General features: G+C 40.2%; 1 protein-coding gene across 3 annotated transcripts in view; it reads right to left on the bottom strand.

Annotated features, from left to right (window-relative positions):
- Tshr (thyroid stimulating hormone receptor) overlaps positions 1-22456 on the bottom strand; it is a 128192-nt gene that overhangs the window by 59044 nt on the left and 46692 nt on the right. The window lies entirely within an intron of this gene.

Below are 22456 nucleotides of genomic sequence, written 5' to 3'. Positions count from 1 at the left end.
TCCTCCCTTCCTTTCTTTTCTTCCTTTCTTCCATCTATGCTTTCTTTGGACTGCTTCTGTTAGAGGTACTTGAAAAATATCCGGAACATGCCTGATCAAAATGCCAGCAGGCCAGCTTGGAGTGTGAAAGGACTTAGGAACTTTAGTGAAATCGAGGGTAGGTGAATGAAAGAGGTACATTTTTTAACCTCCTCTCAACCTCTGAGCATTTGACTATGAAGTTCAATGTTGCTTTAATATTAAGAAATCACACACCTTTAATCCCAGCACTCGGGAGGCAGAGGCAGATGAATCTCTGAGTTCAAGGCCAGCATGGTCTACAGAGTGAGTTCTAGAATGGCCAGGGTGACACAGAGAGACACTGTTTCATAAAAAAAAGGGTGGTGAGTGGAGGGAGAGGAAGAAATTCAGTGTTTGAGTGGCACCTTAATCTAGCTGTGTGGTGTTTTAATTTATGTGTTCATTACAATAATGCAATTTTATTATTAAAGGAATAAAAAAGGAAAGAAATTCAGATCCCATAAATTGCCTTCATTTGGAGTTATATTGCCTTAACTGGGATGATTAAAAGCTTATTGATGCTGATCCAGGATTCTGGAGCTAAAAAGACATGAGAACAACTTGTTCTATTAAAATCACTGTGTAAAAATTGGGCCACGCAGAAGGAAAACAAAGGATAACATGCACACCTGTTGGGTATTACGAAAAGAGGTTGAGCATCTCGAGTCCATAGGTGGTCTTATAGCAAACATTCTGGGAGCCTCCTTTCATAAGATTTCACATTGCTGGCAGGATATGTGGACCTAAACTGCAACTTTCACTGACTAAAAATTAGGGCACTTAACCTTATCCAAAGGAGAGAAATAGGTCAGGTTTGGGGGGTGTACATTTATAATTCTAGTATCCAGGAAGATGGGGCAGGACAATTGTGGGTTTCGGCCCAGCTGGGGTACATATTGAGAAATGTTCAAAATAATAATAATAATAATAATAATAATAATTTTAAAAATAGATAATACATGCCAAATTAAATGGAAGTTAAAATAAAGTTGAAATGGCATTTAGCAGTTTGATGAGGAACAGAAATAGCGTATAAATAAAATTTAATATTTTTCAATTTAAACTCAAATTGTATTTATATACTTTCCTGGAGAGAGAGAGAGAGAGAATACTATGTGTATGTGACTGTGAGTTTATGTGCATGCAGGAACCCGTGGAGGCCAGGAGGGGGTCATGGATCCCATGGAACTAGACTTACAGATGGTCATGAGCCACCATGTGGGTGTGAACCTGGGTCCTTTGCAAGAGTAGCCAATGCTCTTATTAACTACTGATCTATCTCTCCAGCCCCATAATACCTGTTTCTTAAAGTATTTCTTTTCTCAAGCACAAAACCTTATATACACTTAAATCTGAACAAGTTATTCTTTCTTCTGTGTCTATCTGCTTCTACCTCTTTCTGCCTGTTGATCTGTCTGTCTCTTTTACTCATGCACATGTATATATAGACCAATACAAATTATATACTTTAGAGCAGCTGTCTTAGTAACAATACAGTAGGTTCAATAAATCTTCTAGGAGAGTAAAGAGAGTGGTGCCAGCCATCTTAGATGAAGATGAAAATAAATAGCCTATTTGTTGAGTGAATTTAATGCAGTGATAATCATAAAACAGACTGATTTCAATAACATTAAATGAAGTGTCAGAACGAAAAATGATCACATAAATTCAAATTCAATAACAATCTAATTTACAAGTTTTTTTGCTGTGCATATTCACAGTAATGTATAGATGAAATACAAAAGCACCTCTGCAACTTTTAATTCATTTATTTTTACTTTTAGTATAAATAGCCTTGTTATCTTTCTAAAATTCACCTCATATTTGCATACACTCGCTTTCTTTCCTAATTTGAAAAGTTTGATGAACTCCAACAAACACTTTGAAAGGATCGCTTCCCACTGCTTATCCAGACATTTGAATTTCTTCAGAGAAAGATAAAAAAGATAGGTGACACTATGGCACCTAATTAATGAAATAATGAAGATACAATGTCTACATTCATATCTCATATTCTGGTTTTTGTCTTCAGAAGACAAGCCTGGAGACCAGGCTGTGTCCTGTTCTAAGTTGCTGTCCTGTCCTAAGTTCCATATTGTGGGATAGTGGCTTTGGGCTGTGCCTTGCCCTGGCTCCACTTTGAGTTCAAATGCAGAGGTAGGGTGACTGTACATCCTGATTGTGCAAATAAATGCTCACCACCTGTCCAGATTGTACCACAAGGCACAAGGTGCTAACTCATTCACACAAGTAAAAAAATTACCCCCATGCCCCATGCACACATGGCAGCACACTAGGAACATGTGAGCATATCAGAAAAGCCAGGGCCATGAATTTACTGAACACACCAGACATAATTTCTCACTTATGACCATAAAAGGAGCGCACCCTAAGACTGAGTTATAGGGGACAGTGACTTGTCACCTGGTCACTTGTGAGCCTTATCCAGGACAGTCACCACAATGATGGATTGTCGCCTCTGTCCCCTGGCTCCAGCTTGAGGGCAGTTTGTTTTGCCCGCTTTCAAAGTGATCCTCCAAAGGTCTTCTTGATCAGGAACTGCACTGGTAACTCTCTGCCTTCAGCAGCTCTGAGCCTGCTCTGCAGTTCACGGGACTTCTGTGGACCATGAAAACTCTGTAACCCATTTGTAGCCATTCTTCAGCCTTAACGTCGTTGTGGGAAGTGGAATGTGTGATCTGAGAGTTAATATTAGTAATTTAGATTGGAATAAAAGCCCACTGATCTCCAGTGGCCACATTATCCATCAAAAGCACCTCTAATCGCTGAGTTATGGCCAACAAAATAGATTTAGTTCATGAACATACACATTCTGACATCATGGAGAGGTTAACCTGCCCATCTATATCTGTGAAACGGCACATTCACAGTGTGAGAGTGTGCGTGAAAATTCCTGAAAAGAACCTGTGTCTGTCTGTCAACAAAAACCTCCTGGAAGGAGTTTCTGTGTCTGCAGAGACTGGTGGACCAATTTGGAGTTTCAATACTGCGGAGAGATTGGAATTTTGCAGGTTCAGAGGCTAATTATTTTATCCCGGGCAATTTTTAGCTTCTGGAACAGCCAGTCCTTGCTCCACCCTGTATGTGAACTAATGCCTCGTGATAGTAAATACAAACCTCTTAGAAGCTATTTACTTAGCAGAGCACTAGCTTTCACCAATGCAAGAGCTAAGAATGACACCAGATAGCATCTTGGGCCTGTAAAATAGCTTCCCCATCTCATTGTACCTGACTCTCTGGTACCCACCAATAGATTTTAAACTTGCCTTGATTTATGACTTTTTTTGTTCTTTAAAACTATAAAATCGTCATGAAACTGCTGCCACGTTGGAACATGGAATTTAGGAATTTAGATAAATCTGCGTTCCTGGGCCACGGTTGCTTATAATGGTTCCAGAATAAACTCTCTCTCTTTCTTTCTGAAATGAGAGCTGTGGTTTTTAAGTCAACAAGTCAGCAAAGGAGCACACATCACTAAAACACGAGGATTCCTTGGTGACACCCAATTGTTCCTCTAAGCCTCAGCAGTATCCCCAGGTAAGTTTTGTGGCTACATTGTGTGTCTCAGTTCACAGCTGGAGTTCAGTGGCTGGACAGTCTCTCCATTGCCTACATTCCCAACAGCTAACTTTTTATTCAAAGAATTTTCAGACACCCTGGTTACAGCTTTAGGGGTAGGATAAACAAAACAAAATGTAAAAAATATCAAACAACAAAAATCCAAATCTCTCTCACCCGCCAGTCCTGAAGTCATTCAGACCCAACCAAGTAAACACACAGAGACTTACATTGTTTACAAACTGTATGACCATGGCAGGCTTCTTGTTATCTAGTTCTTATATCTTAAATTAATCCATTTCTATTAATCTATAAGTTGCCATGTGGCTCGTGGCTTACCGGTACCTTACATCTCACTTTTCATGGTGGCGGCTGGCTGGCAGTGTCTCTCTCTCTCAGCCTTCCTCCTCCCAGAATTCTCCTCTCTCCTTGTCCTGCCTATACTTCCTGCCTGGCTACTGGCCAATCAGTGTTTTATTTATTAACCAATCAGAGCAGTACATTTAACATACAGAACATCCCACAGCAAATAGATGTTTAGAAGTAAGTTCGGGGTCACACACACACAAAAAAAGAGACCACCACTCCAAATGAATGTCTCCTCAGGGCAACTTGACTCTTCCTCAGGAGGGTGTACCGCTCACAGTAGTGGAGGAGCAGGCACACAAGGGCAGGAAGTGAATGGAGATTTTTAGTCTAAGGAAGGTGGTGACTGTGTCTTTCTCCCTCTTGGCTGGGATTTGACCTCATACATTCTTGCGAGATAGGTCAGTTTTTTTTTTTTTTTTTTTTTTTTTTTGGTTTTTCGAGACAGGGTTTCTCTGTGTAGCTTTGCGCCTTTCCTGGAACTCGCTTTGGAGACCAGGCTGGCCTCGAACTCACAGAGATCCGCCTGGCTCTGCCTCCCGAGTGCTGGGATTAAAGGCGTGCGCCACCACCGCCCGGCTGCGAGATAGGTCAGTTTTAAAAAGAATTAATGTTAAGAAAGTGAAGGGGGAAGGGACCAATCACTTTATGCCTAGAACATAGCAGGGCCTTAAAAAATTTAAAGATTTTATGGTGATATTTTATTTGTATTAAAATGTTATTTGTATGTTAATAAATAAAGTTGCCCGGGGATCAGAGCTATTAGCAAGTCATAGGAAAGCAGGGCGTACGCTTGTAATCCCAGCACTTGGTAGGCAGAGTTAGGTAAGTCTCTGTGTGTTCAGGGATACAGCCAGCATTGGATACACATGCCTTTAATCTCAATACCAATCATAGAAAACCTGGAGGTCTATACAGACAGGCTGTGATGAGGCTGTCATGTGGTTGGGTTTACAACCAATGAGAAGGCAGAACAGAAATTCTATATAAGGACTTTAACACAGGAAGTAGCTCTGGTTCGGAGAGGTAGGACCACCGCAGGAGGAAGGGTAAGGTTTTAGCTCTTAGCTCTGACCTCTTGGCTTTCTTCTTTGCATTGGTTCTGTGTTTCTTATTTAATTAGATGGTTCGTTACATCTACAAGGTTTTTACAGGGGTGAGGAGGTGGGGGAGCATAAGACATCTGCGTGAAAGTTATACATTGGGAGGGAGAAAAAGATTTGAATTCCTTGTTGTAGAGGTTTGAATGATAGTGGCCACATAGTCTATATATTGGAATAATTTTCCCCAGTTGGTGCAAGGAAGTGTAGACATGATGAGGGAGGTGTGCCACTGGGGGAAGGCTTTGAGGTTTCAAAAGATTTCTCCCATTCCTAGTTGACTCTCTATCTGACTGGTAGTTGTGTCTCAAGATGTGAACTCCCGGCTACTGCTCTCCCACAGTGCCTGCATACCTGCTGCCACTCTGCTGGCCATGGACACTAACCCTCTCAAATGCTAAACCCCAAATAAAGCTTTCTTCTATGAATTGCCTTGGACATGGTGTCTTATCACAACAGTGGAATAGTAACTAAGATACTTGTCTTAAACACAAGTTTTTATAGTATTTCATAGAAAATAGTCATATTTAATGGTTCTTTCATAAAGAAGCTATGAAGTTTGTGTGTTCTCTCTGAAGGTGCAGAAGTTCTCAGCCATGAGATAAACTGGCAGGAGGAGGGTTAACAGGGGAAAAACATACAAATTCACAAACATACAAAAATATGGAAGCCATAGATGAAGTACAGGACTCCAAGGAGGGCTCTTGGAGAGGCAAGGTCAGGGGTTATGGTAGGGTAAGGGAAGGTGTCTCCTAACACGAAATAGCAGCTCACATAGTGCCTGGTAGTGGGCGATGATCTGTTTTTGAATCAGGTGTGATCTCTAATAATCTTCCTGTGAGTTGCTAGGCAGCGAAGGGGGCCTCACAAGCAAGCCTCTGCTTGAATTCGCTGTTGCTCCACTGATTTGGTTAGAAGTAAATGTGCTTTACAAATGAACAGCTGTGTGTGTGTGTGTGTGTGTGTGTGTGTGTGTGTGTGTGTGTGTGTGTGTGTGTTAGAAGACAACCATAGGGTCTCTCACTGCTCTGGAATTGGCCAGGAGGCTAGGCTAGATGGCCAGTGAGTGCCAGAGACCCACCATTCTCCACCTCCCAATAGCTGGGATTGTAGATACATGCTATCACAGACTCCCCCCCCCCCCGCCCCCCTGCTTTTTTAAATGTGGGTTCTGGGAATTGAACTGCAGTGCTCATGGGCCATACAACAGTTTCTACAATTTCAAATACATAGTGTGTGTGTGTGTGTGTGTGTGTGTGCACCTGTGGGGTGCTGTGGGATGTTCTGTATGGCAAATGTGTTGCTGATTAGTTAATAAATAAAACACTGATTGGCCATTGGCTAGGCAGGAAGTGTAGGCAGGACAAGGAGGAGAATAAAGCTGGGAAGTGGAAGGCTGAGTCAGAGAGACACTGCCAGCCGCCACGATGAGAAACAGCATGTGAAGATGCCGGTAAGCCGCGAGCCATGTGGCAAGGTATAGATTTATGGAAATGGATTAATTTAAGCTGTAAGAACAGTTAGCAAGAAGCCTGCCACGGCCATACAGTTTGAAACCAATATAAGTCTCTGTGTTTACTTGGTCAGGTCTGAGGGGCTGTGGGACTGGCAGGTGATAGAGATTTGTCCTGACTGTGGGCCAGGCAGGAAAACTCAAGCTACAAATGGCATCCAACGTGGTGGCAAGAGTTTCCACCTAAAACCTGAGAAAAAAAAGATTCTAAAACGGAGCTAAAAACAGTTCCTAATTGTCTCTCTCAAATGAGCGGCAGCTGCCTGTTTGAGCTACTGGTGGGTTCCTAGAGTGCGCGCTGACCTGCTGTATGGCGGGAATGAGGCCTCTGCAAGTGGCACAATAAGCTGTGTTGTGGATTTAGCCTTTTCTAGTACAAAACAAAAAAAAAAGAGGTTTCTGGGCTACACGCTGCTTGGATAAAAAGCATAGACCCACGATAGCTCCCAGAGCTGGTGGTAAACGTAGCCATTTTGGGAAGCTGAGGTGGGCGGAGCCAGTAGCCACAGCTGCTGCAGCTTAAAGCAATAGATTCACAATAAGACAGATTCAGATGTAATAGTTTAAAATGTATGTAAAAATACGTAGGCTTGAAAGAGACAAAAAAGGTGATATATACAGTTATATAAACAAATACATAGTTTTAAAAAATAAAGTCTTTAAAGAGACAGTAAAATTAATATAGAAAATAAGCCACGTTAAAATGGATATTACACAGAGAATCTGCATTGTGTTGTCTTTGGGATTTTTAACTGCAGAAAAACATTTGATTGTAAAAGCTGTTGAGTTATGCCGAAATGTATATTTTAAAGGTACCTTGACTTCAAAATTTGGATATAAGGATATGTTGCTTTGGAAAAGAGTCTCTGCTTTTGTTCCCACAGAAAGCCAAAGGCTATGGATTTGTTCCAGATTAAGATACATCAGGTTTGACCAGCCAAGACCCCCTGAAAGGTCTCTGATGACACCATGGCCCAGATGACCCAACATCCGGAATGGTTTCAAGGCAACTGGCTCAGATGATACACCCTCATGGACTATTCTATAATTCTAAAATTTTCTTTGTATCCCCATAAGATACAGCGCCCCCCTCCAGCAGGAAGTAGTAAGAGAAGCTACGCCCAAATTCCCAAATTACATGTAATTTTACTTTGTTAAGGTTAAAACCTTCCTTTTTGAAAAAAAAAATGGGGGAAGTGCTGTGGGATGTTCTGTATGGCAAATGTGTTGCTGATTAGTCAATGAATAAAATACTGATTGGCCATTGGCTAGGCAGGAAGTGTAGGCAGGACAAGGAGGAGAATAAAGCTGGGAAGTGGAAGGCTGAGTCAGAGAGACACTGCCAGCCGCCACGATGAGAAACAGCATGTGAAGATGCCGGTAAGCCACGAGCCATGTGGCAAGGTATAGATTTATGGAAATGGATTAATTTAAGCTGTAAGAACAGTTAGCAAGAAGCCTGCCACGGCCATACAGTTTGAAACCAATATAAGTCTCTGTGTTTACTTGGTCAGGTCTGAGGGGCTGTGGGACTGGCAGGTGATAGAGATTTGTCCTGACTGTGGGCCAGGCAGGAAAACTCAAGCTACAGTGGGGGATTTGTAGCATGAATCTTAAAAGGTCTTATTAATAAAAAACACTCAGAAGCCAGATATTGGGGGTGAACGCTGAAAGATCAGAGAAGCAGAACAAGCCACAGCTAACTTCACCTCGCCAGCTTCTCAGCCGATCCTGTTTCCTCAAACTGGAAGCCTCTGAGTCCTCATCCAAATGGATCTCAGCTGAACTGCTGCTAAAAGCCTAAAAACTTAAAAAGCCACTAGTTCCTGGTTTTCACACCTTGTATACCTTTCTGCTTCCTGCCATCATTTCCTGGGATTAAAGGCTTGTGTCACCATGCCTGGCTGTTTCCAGTGTGGCCTTGAACTCACAGAGATCGGGATGGATCTCTGCCTCTGGAATGCTAGGATTAAAGGCGTGTACCACCACTGCCTAACCTCTCTGTTTAATATAGTGGCTATTCTGTTCTCTGACCCCCAGATAAGTTTATTGGGGTGCACAATATATCAACCACAGGAATTTAAGTTGACCAGTGCTCCGTGTCATCCATTGCAATGATAAGGAATGTGAAGTACAAGTGGATGCACACAACTGAGTCTAAGGATGTTCTTCGGAATGGCGAAGCCTATGCAGTCTGGTCACAACAAATTTCTCATTTCTTTTTTTTTTTTTTTTTTTTTTTTTTCGAGACAGGGTTTCTCTGTGTAGCTTTGCGCCTCTCTGGAACTCACTTGGTAGCCCAGGCTGGCCTCGAACTCACAGAGATCCGCCTGGCTCTGCCTCCCGAGTGCTGGGATTAAAGGCGTGCGCCACCACCGCCCGGCTAAATTTCTCATTTCTTATTCACATGGCATATCTTTATCTCTTGGCAAAGAAGCTAAGAATATTCTGTGATTCTATATCAGATTTATTTGTTTAATAGCAAGGTCTGCATCCCAAGGCCTTTCTGTGTATTCAGGGCTGTGCCAATCTATCAACCAGTATTAAATTAGTCTATATGAACACAGAAAATATTGGCAATAGAGAGAGAGGGAATTGGTACAAATAATTCATATAGATATTATGAAGTTGGACTAGACAATGTTAGTGCAATCTCAATGTGACATTTATCATTTGCCTGGGGTTTATTTTGTGAGATGAAATTCTTCATGGTGAATATGTTTTAATGTGCAATTTCAGTATCCTGTGGCAAGCTGTGTACCAGTCATGGGGTTTTAGATCAGGACTGCAGACCAAGATATATCATGCATGCAAACACCTGGGATGATTTGCATATAGACTACTTTTAAATAAGAACAAATTTCAAATCTGTATTTTTGCTAAACTTTTTTTTCTAATGCTGGTAGGAGAGTAGGATTTCCATGCTGTGGTTGAACTATTTGCCAATAATATAAAAACTGCAGGAGATAGCTATGGTGTAAAGTAAAACATTGCAACTTAAATGGAGCTATAGACCACTAGGAATTCAAGTGTGCCTGTGAGACATGATTTTGGGACAGACAGAGTTTCCATTTGGGATTGGTTTGACCCTTAGAAAACCAAGCAATAATTCAATAGATTTGACTTGTGAAAAATTCGAGGTTAGGACCATCAGGGGAAGAACTATTCTTTCACAACTCGTGGGTTATGTCTCCAGGTCACTGAAAATATCAAAAATTTATTTCACTATTAAGTGTAACTTTTGTATTAAAATGGTTTTCTTAGTTATTTACATTAAGAGATGGAAATGTTAATGCATGTGCTTCAGGATTTACAGATTCAGCCTCACACACCTGCCACCACCTTGACTCATAACCCACCTGGTTGGCCTTGAGTGACACTAGCTAGATTCTCCTGCATAGCTTTCCAGAACATATAGACAGAATAGACAGAATCCATTAGGGTGCTTTGTGGAGCTTTACAACTAGTCTCTGTGTTTTAGCCACTTTTCTATTGTTGTGAAGAGACACCATGACCAAGGCAACTTATAAAAGAAAGCATTTAATTAGGGGCTGGCTTACAGTTTTGGTCCATCACCATAGGAAGCATGACAGTAAGCAAGTAGACATGGTGCTGGAACACTAGCTGAGAGCTTACATCTCATTTACAAGAAGGTGGCAGAGAGGGAAGGAGAGATGGCCTGGCTTGGGCTTTTGAAAGCTCAGAGCCTCCCCCCACCTCCCAGCCCCCATGACACACCTCCTCCAATAAGGCCACACCTCCAAATCCTTCCTAAATAGTTCACCAAGTGGGAATCAACACACTCAAATATATGAGCCTATGGGGGTCATTCTCATTCAAAGCATTCCACTCTGGCTCTAGGGATATACCTAACTCTAAGACATAACCTAATGATAATCCAGGTATATTACAGCTAGAAGAAATCACTTTTGTCCTAATCCATAAACATGTCCATATTTCTAATCCAAGTTGTGGAGATTCAAATGGTCTTGCTACCATACAGGACTATACTTCTCCTACAGGACTATATATTCTCCTATTTTTATTTGTGCTGAAATGTGATTTTATTTGTATGTTAATAAATAAAGATGTCTGGGGGTCAGAGCTAATAGCAAGCCATTTAACCGAAGTCTGGTAGTGGTAGCACACGCCCTTAATCCTGAACACATGACAGGCACATCTCTGTGTATTCAAGGATACAGCCAGCATGGAGACACACGCCTTTAATCTCAGTTCCAACCATAGAGACCTGGAGGTCTGTATAGACAGTCAGTGACGAGGAGGTCATGTGGTTGGGTTTACAACCAATGAGAAGGCAGAACAGAAAGTCAATAAAAAGACAGACACACGGGAAGTAGGTCTCTTTCTCAGGGGAAGGACGGCAGCGACAGCGGGTGGTAAGAAGGTGGTCTCAGCTTTTGGCTACTGCCCTCTGGTCTCTGGGCTTTTAACTCTGCATTTGACTCTGTGTTTCTTATTTAATAAAACCGTTTAGAATTACATCTACATTCTCCCAATCAATTGCACTCTGAAATCCCACATCTGTCCATCTCTGTTTCTTTAGTCTCATGCTCCTTGGTTCAGGTCCTTCTTAAACTAGGAACAGGGTCTTCTGGAACACTTATCAACTAAATATTACAAAACTATAAAATTTAAGAAGGAAATGTGTATTATATTTACCAGTACAATTTTCATAACTTTATAGTTATCATGTGTCACTGGTTTGAACAGGAGTACAGATCTATGTGGTATAAATCTTCTCCAAGGAAGAAGTTATGCTGGTGTTTAGGTAGAAGCTCCACTCCTACCGATTACCATCCATGGTACTGGGTCATATTCTGCATACCACCTGAGGAGAAAGATAATCACCAATATCACTCAGCTCCAAGCTCTGCAACCTCCAACAGTGACATGCCCGCAAGACACTCTGATGCAACAGTGGTGTAAATGTTATGGGAGTAACCAACTGCTTTAAAAAAAAGTGTTTAAGTCCCACTCCATGAGACAGAACCCATTCCTGACACTGTTAAAGTGGCCAAGCACCTGAGACTAGACTGGTCATGGGCCCTAGGGGGAAACTTAATATTATTCTTCTGATAAAGGAATATAGCAATAAAAGGACTCCTAACCACATACTGTTAATACTCATAGATCTGTGCCTCATTCAATCTACATTAGAGAATCTTCTAGCAGTGGATGGGAATTAACGCAGAAACCTACAACTGAACACTGTGTAGAGAGTAAGGGACTTTGGAGCACTTAGTCATAAATGCAATGTCTTCATCAAACTCTCCCCTTGGGGCTCAGGGATCTATGCGAAAGAGGAGGCAGAAGGATTGTTAAAAGACAGAGGTGACGGATGACTCCAAGAAAGCAGAATCTTTCAGATACAACAGGGGCTGACTCGAATATGAACTTACAGAGACTGTGGCAACACACACACAAAACCTGCACAGGTCCAAGCCAGCTGGGTTCTCAGCACTGAAAAGAAGAAGTAGACATGGGATTCCAAGAAGCTATGTGTAGTTGATGCCCACTGAACAAAGGGAAAATCCATTTTCTCCAACTGAGTGTCACTGAGTGCACCAACCACTTCAGGGCAGTCCCTAAGCCCCAAACAAACAATGCTATTTCTGTGGCCTTTTTGTTGCATTTTGCTTTGTCTTGTCTTTTTTTGTGTGTCATATTGGTCTTTTGCTTGTTTGCTTTGATTTTTATTTTTGTGTTTCTCTGTTGTTTGTTTGCGTTTCTTGTTTATGGTTTTTTTGTTTGTTGGTTTTTGAGACAGAGTTTCTCTGCGTAGCCCTGGCTGTCCTGGACTTGGTCTGTAGACCAGGTTGGCCTTCAACTCGGAGATCTGCCTGCCTCTGCCTCTTGAGAACAGGGATTAAAGACATTCACCACCACCGCCCAGCGTGTGTGTGTGTGTGTGTGTGTGTGTGTGTGTGTGTGTGTGTGTGTGTGTGTGTTTTAAGAGAAAGAAAGAAAAAGAACATAAAGTCACGTTAGGTAGGAAGGTGGGGTAGGATCCTAGAGCAATTGGAGGAGGGGAAAACATGACCAAAATATGAAAAAAAATGCAATAAAAGGATAAATCTCCAAGAACTGATTTCAGGTAAGATCTGAAGGCTTCTGTTTATTGGAAGGGTCTGAAGGGTCCAGAAATGGTGGTAAAGGGGGCATGGTCATGAGTTGGAGGCCAAGAGTTTCTAAATTGAAATTAAATGAAGAGTTGTGATAGTGTCTCCCCTCCTCAGTTAGATATTCTGAGATGGCAAAGTAGACATGAACGTGAATTCAACTGTACAAAACCCTGTTGATGATCAGTAATGATAATGCAAGGGATCTTATCTAAAATGGCGTCCTTCTGGACATCCTGGCACACGCTTGTAATCTCAGTCTTCGAGAGCAGAGGCAAGAGCATAGTAAGTTCGTTAGTCTCATCTACATGGGCTAGCCTGCACTAAATAACTTCCTTTCTCCAAAGAAAATCAAGGGCTGAAGATGGAGTTTAGTCACAGAGCCTTTGTCTAGCCCCCCACAAGACCCTGGATTGGATCTTCATAACAATAATAACAACACTGTTCATAGCTACAGCTGACACTCTGTTTCCTTCTAAAAAAGGGCAGTCTTGGCTTTGGCACAGTCTTGTCTCTGCCCCCCCCCCCCCCCCCCATACTCACATAGTCTTGGCAGTTTGAAAGTTTACCACCTCTTGTTAAAATTTAAGAGCACTGCATTTGAATTATATCCAGGGAGTAGAGGCTTGGCTCAAGGACCTTTCACATCCATCAACACAGTGAGCAAGATATTCAAGAGAACATGCATGTATTTATCATCTATATGTGTTACCCAGAGGCAAGCAGTTGAGGAAGTGAGTAGCAGTGTGTACGTGTGTATGTGTTGTTGGTTGTTGCCACTGTTGTTACTTGGAATAAAAAATCATTTTATTTTAAAATGACAAAGAAGAAGAAAGTTCTTATTCTTAATTTGCATTTCAAGTGTTAACAGGTCTGCATAAATTAACTTTCATTACTGTTCTTGCATTTCAATTGTTTGGCTTTAACCTCAAACCACATCTTCATCTTACCCACATTTCTTATTACTCTTTAAGTCATGCATGCAAATTCAAGTTTCTGTTTTCCTTCTGGCAGAAGAACTTCCTTTAATGTGGTTTGATTCTCTCCCCGCTCCCTTCCTTCCTCCCTTTCGCTTTTTTCCTTTTAAACACAGTCTACTGGCAATGACTTTGCTAAGTCTTTGCTCATTTAAAGGAGTTTCTCTTCAGCTTCCATATGGAAAGATATCTTCACTGGGCATTTAACAGTCTAGAAAGGCAGACTTATTTACTTCCAATGCTTTAAATACTATTACCTTTTAGTTCATGTGGCTTTTTGACAACATATGTTTTTACTCTTGGTAGACAATGGGAGCATACAGTTTTTCCTGGCTACTATTACAACCACTTTATACTGACTTATAGCAACTCAATTGCATACACCCCATTATAGTCTTCTTTTCATTTATTCTTTTTTAGATTTTATAGAATTTGTGAATTTAGAATCACCAGATTTGGAAAATTTTGGTTTGTGATCACTCTAAGCTTTTTCCTTTATTTTGTTTCTTTCTCACCTTCTTAGGGTTAGTTATGTGGAGCTGGGTGGTGGTGCATGCCTTTAATCCCAGCGCTCAGGGAGCAGAGGCAGGCAGATCTCCGTGAGTTCGAGGCCAGCCTGGTCTGCAGAGTGACTTTCAGGACAGCTGGGGCTACAGAGAAAAACCCTGTCTCAAAACCAATCAAACCAACAAACAAAAAGATCTAGTTATGTGTAAGTTAGGTCACTAGATAGATATTACCCAGATCATCGATGCGTCTTTAAATTTTTTAAAGATACAATATTTTTATTAATTCTTTGAAGATTTCAAACAATATGTTTGATCATATACACCCTCTACTTCTCCAGCTCCTCCCAGATCCATCCTCATCTCTCTAGCATCCCACATAACACCCCAACTTCATGTACTTTGAAAAAGTAACCCGAAGAGTCCAACTTGTGCTACCCACATACTCATGAATGTGAGGCCTTTCTTTGGAGTATGGTCCACCAACCAGGAGCCAAACCTTTAGAAAAAAGTGGAATCTTTCTCCCTAGATGCTATCAGTGGTCCATAGTTCCTTAGAGGTGGGAGCTCAGGAGCCCTTCCCCCATCATGCTAGAATCTAGACAGGCTGAACTGAATCCCCATGGGAGACTTTGCCTTGGAGGAGGTGGGAATGAGCGGTGGGTTGGCGGGGGGGGGGGGGGGGGGGGGGGGGGGGGGGGGGAGGTTGGAGGGTGGGAGGAGGGAGGACAGGGAAATCCGTGGCTGATATGTAAAATTAAATTAATTATAAAATAAAAGAAAAAAAGAAAGAAAAATTCTTTTAATCACATTTATTTTTATTTATATATGTGTGTATACATACATGTGCACATATGCTACAGCATGCATGTGGAAGTCATAAGACAACCTGTAGAAATTGCTTCTCTCTTTCCTCATGGGGGGGTCCCAGGGATAGAACTCAGGTAGTGAGGCTTGGTGGCAAGTACTTTTAGCCACTGTGCCATCTTGTAGGCCCTTTTATGTTTTTTTCAGCTTTTTTCCTCTTTATGTTTAATTTTAGATTACTTTCAGTTCCTAAGTTTCTAACTTTTGATTCATTTTCTTTCTGTAGTGTTTAATTCTCTAAATCCTGTCTATGCTTTTATTTTATATATTACTAACCTTAGCTACCTCACTTGAGTCTTCTTTGGAGTTTCTGTTTTTTTTTCTCCTTATTATAGTCATTCTTTCTTTATTTTATTATGGTTTGGAAGGCTTAACACAGATGTTTTGATGCCATGGTTTGTGAAGTCATCACTATCATCTGGGCTTGTTGAGATGTAATGGCATTTTCTCTTCCTTGCGAATCAGACTTTTCTCTTCTTTCAATTTTTACTCCTACTATATAGAGAAGTAAGACAGTATGATAAAATCCATTGGGAGGGGGCTTTCTGAGTTAGATGGACACAAATTCATCTCTCTTTGAACTGGGATTGCTCTGACTTTTGTTTGGCCACAGCATGCTCTAGGAGTGGAGTTCTGGGATTCTGAGGTTTGATAAGAAGCCATGCTGCTTCTGTGAGAGTCCCTTGGGGAATTTCTTCTGGGAGTTTGGTTCTGCTCTGTTAGTGTAACTACCCAGAGACAGCCATGCAGAGAAACCACAGAGGAACTGCCAAGTGCCACCTGAGACTGGCATTCAGATGAGTGTCACTAAGGCTGCCAACGTGTAAATGAAGCCATCTCGGGCTCTCCAGCCAAGGCTGCTTGTCACATGAACGCCACTAAGAGAAAGCTGTTGATGCCATGAGAACAAGCCAACTCTCCTTCATAGTACAGAAGTAAATGTAATGAAGTAGTTCTTATCTTAAATCGCTACATTTTGGAGCAAGTTCTTATGTGGCGATAGAGAACAAAAATGTCCTTTATTCAACATTGTTTACATAGACAGTTTGCATTTATGAAATTACTGATTGGACTCTGAGCTTTCTGAACCATTCAGAAAATGTGGAATTCTTTGAGTTTGTTTTCATCACCAGAATGGTGATGGCAGAGGAGAGATGGTCTTTGTATGCTTACTTTTAGAATGTCTACTTGGAAGAAAGGAAGAGACTGTACATATAATGGTTTTCTTTCATTGCTTTCTTTCATTCGATTAAAAGGTGTTTAAGATATATATTCAGTCTCCAGATACAATTCAGTCTCCAGATACAATGTGCATAGTTTTCCTGATTTTTCTTGAAAACCTTTTGTGTTTGTTTGATCAAACACTTGAACACACCCCACAGTTAGCCAACTGAATATTGTTTAGTTGTCTGTAATTTTCAGTTTTCCTCGTCTTTATAACACCTCTTAAAATTCTTCCCCTGCCACTACAAACATGAGCAAAACAAACATTGTTCATTCTTGATCACTAAGCAAAACGAAAGAAGTGGGGGAGGAGGGGAGGGAGAGAGACTTGAAATATCCAGACAAGGGAATGTAAATAAATGATGGCACATCCACTCAGTGAAATAGCATTCTGCCATTCAAGTTTCTCTAAAAGATATCTGAAAAAAATCAGATGAATAATTCCTTCCAAAGCACAACTATAGGATCACCAACTAGATGATGCTTAGTTGCCTGTGCAGGTTAGTTTCCCATCTCCTTCACCCCTGCAGAAAAAGAATAGACAGGTTTGCAAGACAGAGACTTATGCAGGGAATCCTGGGACTCTTGATTCTGTAGAAAGAAACCTGGAGCTTTTCCTGATTATTTTATTCATCCACACAAGTAGCCAGCACTTCCTGCTTCTCCAAACACTTCAGCTTTCACAGACAGATTTAAAAATTTATGACGCTACAATTTTATATAAAAAGGCAGCAAATGGGTATGTCCCTTAGTAAAGACCCCTCTGCCATAAAAGGAAAGTATCATCAGCAAAGTGTTCATTGATTTGTTCCATGTGCTCCAACCAAAACATATTGCCTACTGATAATCTTGATTATAACGAAAAACACGACTGTAAAAGCACTGTGGTGGTCTGAATGAAAATAATCCTATAGACTCATATGGAATGACATTATTAGAGGTGTGGCCTTGTTGGAGTAGGTGTGACTTTGTTAAAAGAAGTGTGACACTGGGGGATGGGCTTTGAGTTTTCAGAAGCCCAAGCCAGGCCCAGTGGCTCAGTCTTACTTCCTGCTGCCTGAGGATCCAGATGTAGAACTCTCAGCCCCTCTTGAGCATCACATCTGTCTGCATTCTGCTATGCTTCCTACCATAATGACAATGGGCTAAACCACTGAATTGTAAGCCATCCCCCAGTTAAATGTTTCCCTTTATAAGAGTTTCTGTGGTCATGATATCTCTTCACAGCACTAAAACCAGAACTAAGTCAAGCACATTTCTTACTACAGTCCTCTCATTTAAAAAATAATAAGGAAACCATGATTTTTCATTTTTGAAGGGAGTAATCTAAACAAGTGGAATGTTCAGATTCATCGCCACCTGGAAGGCCATTGTTGGCTCCATTCAGAAACACTTTTATATCTTATAAAGTTCTTTTCTGAGTGACAGCATTAGGCTTAGACAATCTGATTTCACAAAAGGGGGAGATCATTGATAAAGTCAATTTAATTCACATTTATATCTACATGATTTTTCAGTGGAGCTTACATTTGCCCTAATTCATTAAGAAAGATAGATAAGATGAATAACACCATACTTCATATTGTATCACAATTCAAATAGAATTCACTTTCAGTATCCAGATCCAAAGCAAAAACTTCAGACTTTTAAACAAAATATATTTTAATGTGACAACCTTGAGCTCCATCCTATTATTAAAATAGCGAACCTATTATTAAAAGTAATGCATTGTGCATTCCTTTTTTAAAAAAATTAAGTGAAGGATCAGTGTTCTATGGTCTCTTGGTCAAGTAACAAGGGGGACATGGAGCATGCTCCGTTCTACATGGGTATCGGACAGCAGACAGTGGAACAGTCTCTGTGAAAGTGATTTCTTTTTCTTTTTCTCCTCAAGGGCTCTTAAGGGTTCTGTTGGAATGTCAGTGCCTTGTGTTTGCTGTTGTTTTTAGTTTTTTTGTTTTTTAAACCAGGAGTTTGTATTCACCACCCTTAGTTACCTTCCATGTTGCGGTAAACATGCCCTCCTTGTGGTAGGCACTAAGTTTCTGTCAGGAGGGCTGCTACTCATGACAACATCAGCTTTCTGCCCAACTTCTGCTGATCTCAGTCATTCCTAAAGCATCTATTTTCTACTTTGGGCCACAATAAAGACATATTTAGAGGCAGTTCTAGTGAATTATTTTTATACATCCAAGGTTTGGAGATTCCAGACAGTGCTTGGGAGTCTCGATAAACTACCTAACAGATAAACTGGTAAGGATGTAGAGTCTCTGAGTGCATTTTTGTAAAAAAGGCCAAGTTATTATTCCATCCTCTTTTCTTCAGGAAAAATGTCAAATATCTTGATCAGTTCACAAGTGACCCGGTACCCCAATTTAAGAACAGTTTCCCAATTTAAGAATAGTTCATGCTCATTTCTGCTATTGGTAGAAAACAAACCCAGGGCTTTGCATGTGCTAGACAAGTATTCTACCATTGTGCTATTTCCCAACCCCATAAAATATACATAAAGGAACTTAGAATAATTTGAGATTTTTCCTCACATTTTGAAACCTAACACCAAGTTATACATGTTTTCACTTTTCTCTCCATCATAACCATAAATTAATATTCTTTGGGAGCTTTTACGACCCAGATTCTGGGCTAATAATGTTATGTGCATTTTCTTATTTAATTACTCCCATGATAGTATGAAGTAGGTACCATGGTAAAGTATATCTTTTAGACTAAGAAACTGAGAACTAAAAAAGTGAAGAAGCCCGTTAAGGGCCTTGCTCAAGAATTATAAAATTCCATATACACATGTAGGTATACACACTCATGAAGACACAAATATTAATAATCTTGACATATTGCCTCTCTGCAGATACTCTGTTTAATAATAGTTATAACCACTTTGTGCCAGAAAGCTGTATGTAGACTATAAAGAGGGGATATTGGCCTATAATGATACAAATCAGAATGTCTTTCTTTTTTTTAAATCCCTCCTTCCCCATTTCCCTTCTCTCTTTTCTGCCTTCATTATTTAATCTGTTCTCTTGGTTAGAAATTTAGCTGAGATGCCAAAAAATTATGTCACCCTTACCCTCTGCATGCATGTCCATTCTGATCTGTGCAAACCAAAGGTGAAGATTATTCACAGTATGAGCTGATTTCACATTTTATTTTAATTAATAAATTATTTCCAGTACTGGGATTGGACTAAGGTCCTTATGCACACCAAATAGGCACTTGGTCATAGAGCTAGAACAGAGGGCTAAAGCCCCTGATTTCATTTATTGATTGATTGATTTGGTGTGTGTGTGTGTGTGTGTGTGCATTTAGGTATGTGAATTTGGGTGTGTGCTTGCCAGAGCACATGTATATAAGTCAGAGGACAATCTCAGATGTTGGTCCTCACCTTCCACCTTGTCTGAGACAGGATCTCTCTGTTGTTTTTCCACCATGCACACCAGTTATCTGGCCCATGAGCTTCTGGGGATTCTCCTGTTTCTGCCTTCTATCTCCCCGCAGGAATGCTGGGATTACAGACCCTTGCTCTACGTGTCTGGCTCTCTGGGGATTCACACTCAGGTCCTCATGTTCGCGCGGCTGGCACTTTTACCCCCTGTGTTATCTCCTGAGCCCAATGTAACAGTTTAACTAAAAGTTTCAATGACACCAAGTAGAATCTTAACCAAGGTGAAGTTAAATTATTTAAGTAGATTCATGTGTTTGGGAGTCTGGAGAGATGGCTCATTAGTTAAGAGAACCTGCAGATTCAGTCTTTAACACCCACATGGCAGTTCGTTAACCCCTTGAACTCCATTCCAGGGGATTCAACACCTTATTCTAGCCTCTAAGTGTACCAGGCATGCACATGGTGCACATACATACATATAGGTACTCGCGCATACACATGAAATAAAAATAAAAGAAATATTTTTTAAAAAGAAATATATTTTGGACAAGAAGAAAGACATTAAATTATTTATCAAAGAATATTTAGCAGACATTATAAACTAAGGTCTGTGTTCATCAGAGAGATAAAAACAGGTAAAGGGGAGACATAGCCCAAATCCAGTTCTTTTCCTACTTTACCTATCTAATGCTCCATGTTTTATTGACTGTCAAATCTTAACCTCTCCTTATTTCCTTAACTCATTGCAAGTTCCTTCCCCTTAGTTATTCAAATTTTAGGATATCTACACTTCAGACTTCTGACATATATCTAATGTTATGACCCTCGTCTTCGTAAGATATAGACAAAATTTTCTTAAGCAAACTGATAGTATTTTCAGTAAATAGTTTTGGGAAAACTGAATCTCCATATTCAGGTAGAATAAAATGTCCTTTTCTTATATCAAAGGCAGAAGTCAAAGTGGACAGAGATCCAAGGGTAAGACTTTAAACACAATCCCTGGAAGAAAACATCATGGGAAGTTTGTAACACGAAATCTGATATGGTCTTTTAATAAAAATCCCTGAGCCAGATATTGAGGTAAATGCTGAAAGATCAGAGAGACAAAGGAACAAGCCACTGCCACGTTTCACCTTGTCAACCCCACGAATCCTCTCACTTAATGTCTCTGAGTCCTTAGCCGAAAGCTGTCCAGCCAAAAAGTCTCTAGCCGAAAGGGCTTCAGCCAAAAAGCTTCTGGTTCCTGTTTCCTCACACCTTATATATCTTTTTTCGCCCAACCATATTACTTCCTTCTTAGTGCTGGGATTAAAGGTGTGTGACTCCCAAGTATTGGGATTAAAATTGTGTGCCACCACTACCTGGCTCTGTTTCTCTCCTAGACTGAGTCAATCTCATGTAGTCCAAGGTGGCTTTGAACTGACAGAGATCCAGACGTATCTCTGCCTCCTGAGTGCTAGGATTAAAGGTTTGTGCCACTACTGCCTGGCATCTATGTTTAATTTAGTGGCTTGTTCTGTTCTCTGATCTTCGGGCAAATTTTATTACAGGAAACAATACATCACCACATTTACCATTTTTTGTCTAAAATAATAAAAGAAGGTTATAAATAATAAAAGAAAAACTATATACAATAACTACAGTAAGTATATACAATATATACAGTCAAGAATGACATTAACAATGTCTAGTCTATTAACATTTGACTGATTCAGAGAAAATAGTCCATTTTTTATCCTATTTTGGTAAGTTCAAAGTGTACCTAATTCACTTTCTATCATAACTTGTATTACCAACGGAAAACTATCTTTTGATGTCTTTCAAACTTATATACTTTATACTTCTTTAGTGAGTTTCTTTTCTGAATCTGTTAATAAGGAAAACTATAACTATAACGATCTGTTCTTCAGCTCCCTCAGAGACCCGAGAAGGAAATAATATTTACTGAGTAAGCAGGAGGGGTAAATAAGCAACTTCTAAAAAAATGTGAGAAATGACAGAAACATCTGGCTACCTGGACAGTCACCCAAGTTCCTCTGCAATGCTGGGGCATCCATCTTTGGCCTACAGGCCTAGTGTATCTGACAGACTCATCTGTGAAGCAGGGTTTTCTGATGGGCCTTGTACCTTGTCTTGGCAAGGTTTGGCAGTCCTTTCTTTTATGTCCTGCTTATTCATTTTGGACAGTATACTGTCATCAGTTGAGGCAAGGGCATTTTCTTGCCTGGTTGCTAACTTGCCACAAAGAAAGTAAACTCCATATGGAGTTTTCTCCAATGCCCATCATCTTCTCTGAAGTAGATTGGTGCTGCCAGGAGCAGATAGGTCTCATGTTGTAAAAAAAAAAAAATCTGTTATTAAAACATTTTAAATGCAATATTCTGTAGATCTCTGAAGTGTTTGAAGATGACCAATATGAAATATATATCTGTTTGATCTTGAAAACATACCTAATATGACTACAAGTTTGATTGTAATAGGTGACTAACTACTAACTTGCATTTCTTTATATCCTAATTAGTTGGTAATAATTTTCAAGGACTAGAAAATTGCATTACATTGTTAAATGAGTTGTATGGGTACAATACCTTGAACAAGAGTGGAAATATATGTACAGTATATTCTAATAAAATTAATCTCAAATTTGTATCAATATACAAAATTTGTATAAAATATATAAAAATTCAATTCAATGTAAAATATCTAAAACTAGTAGTTGCTTTT

The sequence above is a fragment of the Peromyscus californicus genome, unplaced genomic scaffold (genome assembly GCF_007827085.1).
Source record: "Peromyscus californicus insignis strain IS unplaced genomic scaffold, ASM782708v3 Scaffold_15__1_contigs__length_86483966, whole genome shotgun sequence".
NCBI lineage: Eukaryota > Metazoa > Chordata > Mammalia > Rodentia > Cricetidae > Peromyscus > Peromyscus californicus.
The sequence above is the reverse complement of the archived record's forward strand: the minus strand, read 5'-3'. Positions and strand labels throughout refer to the sequence as shown.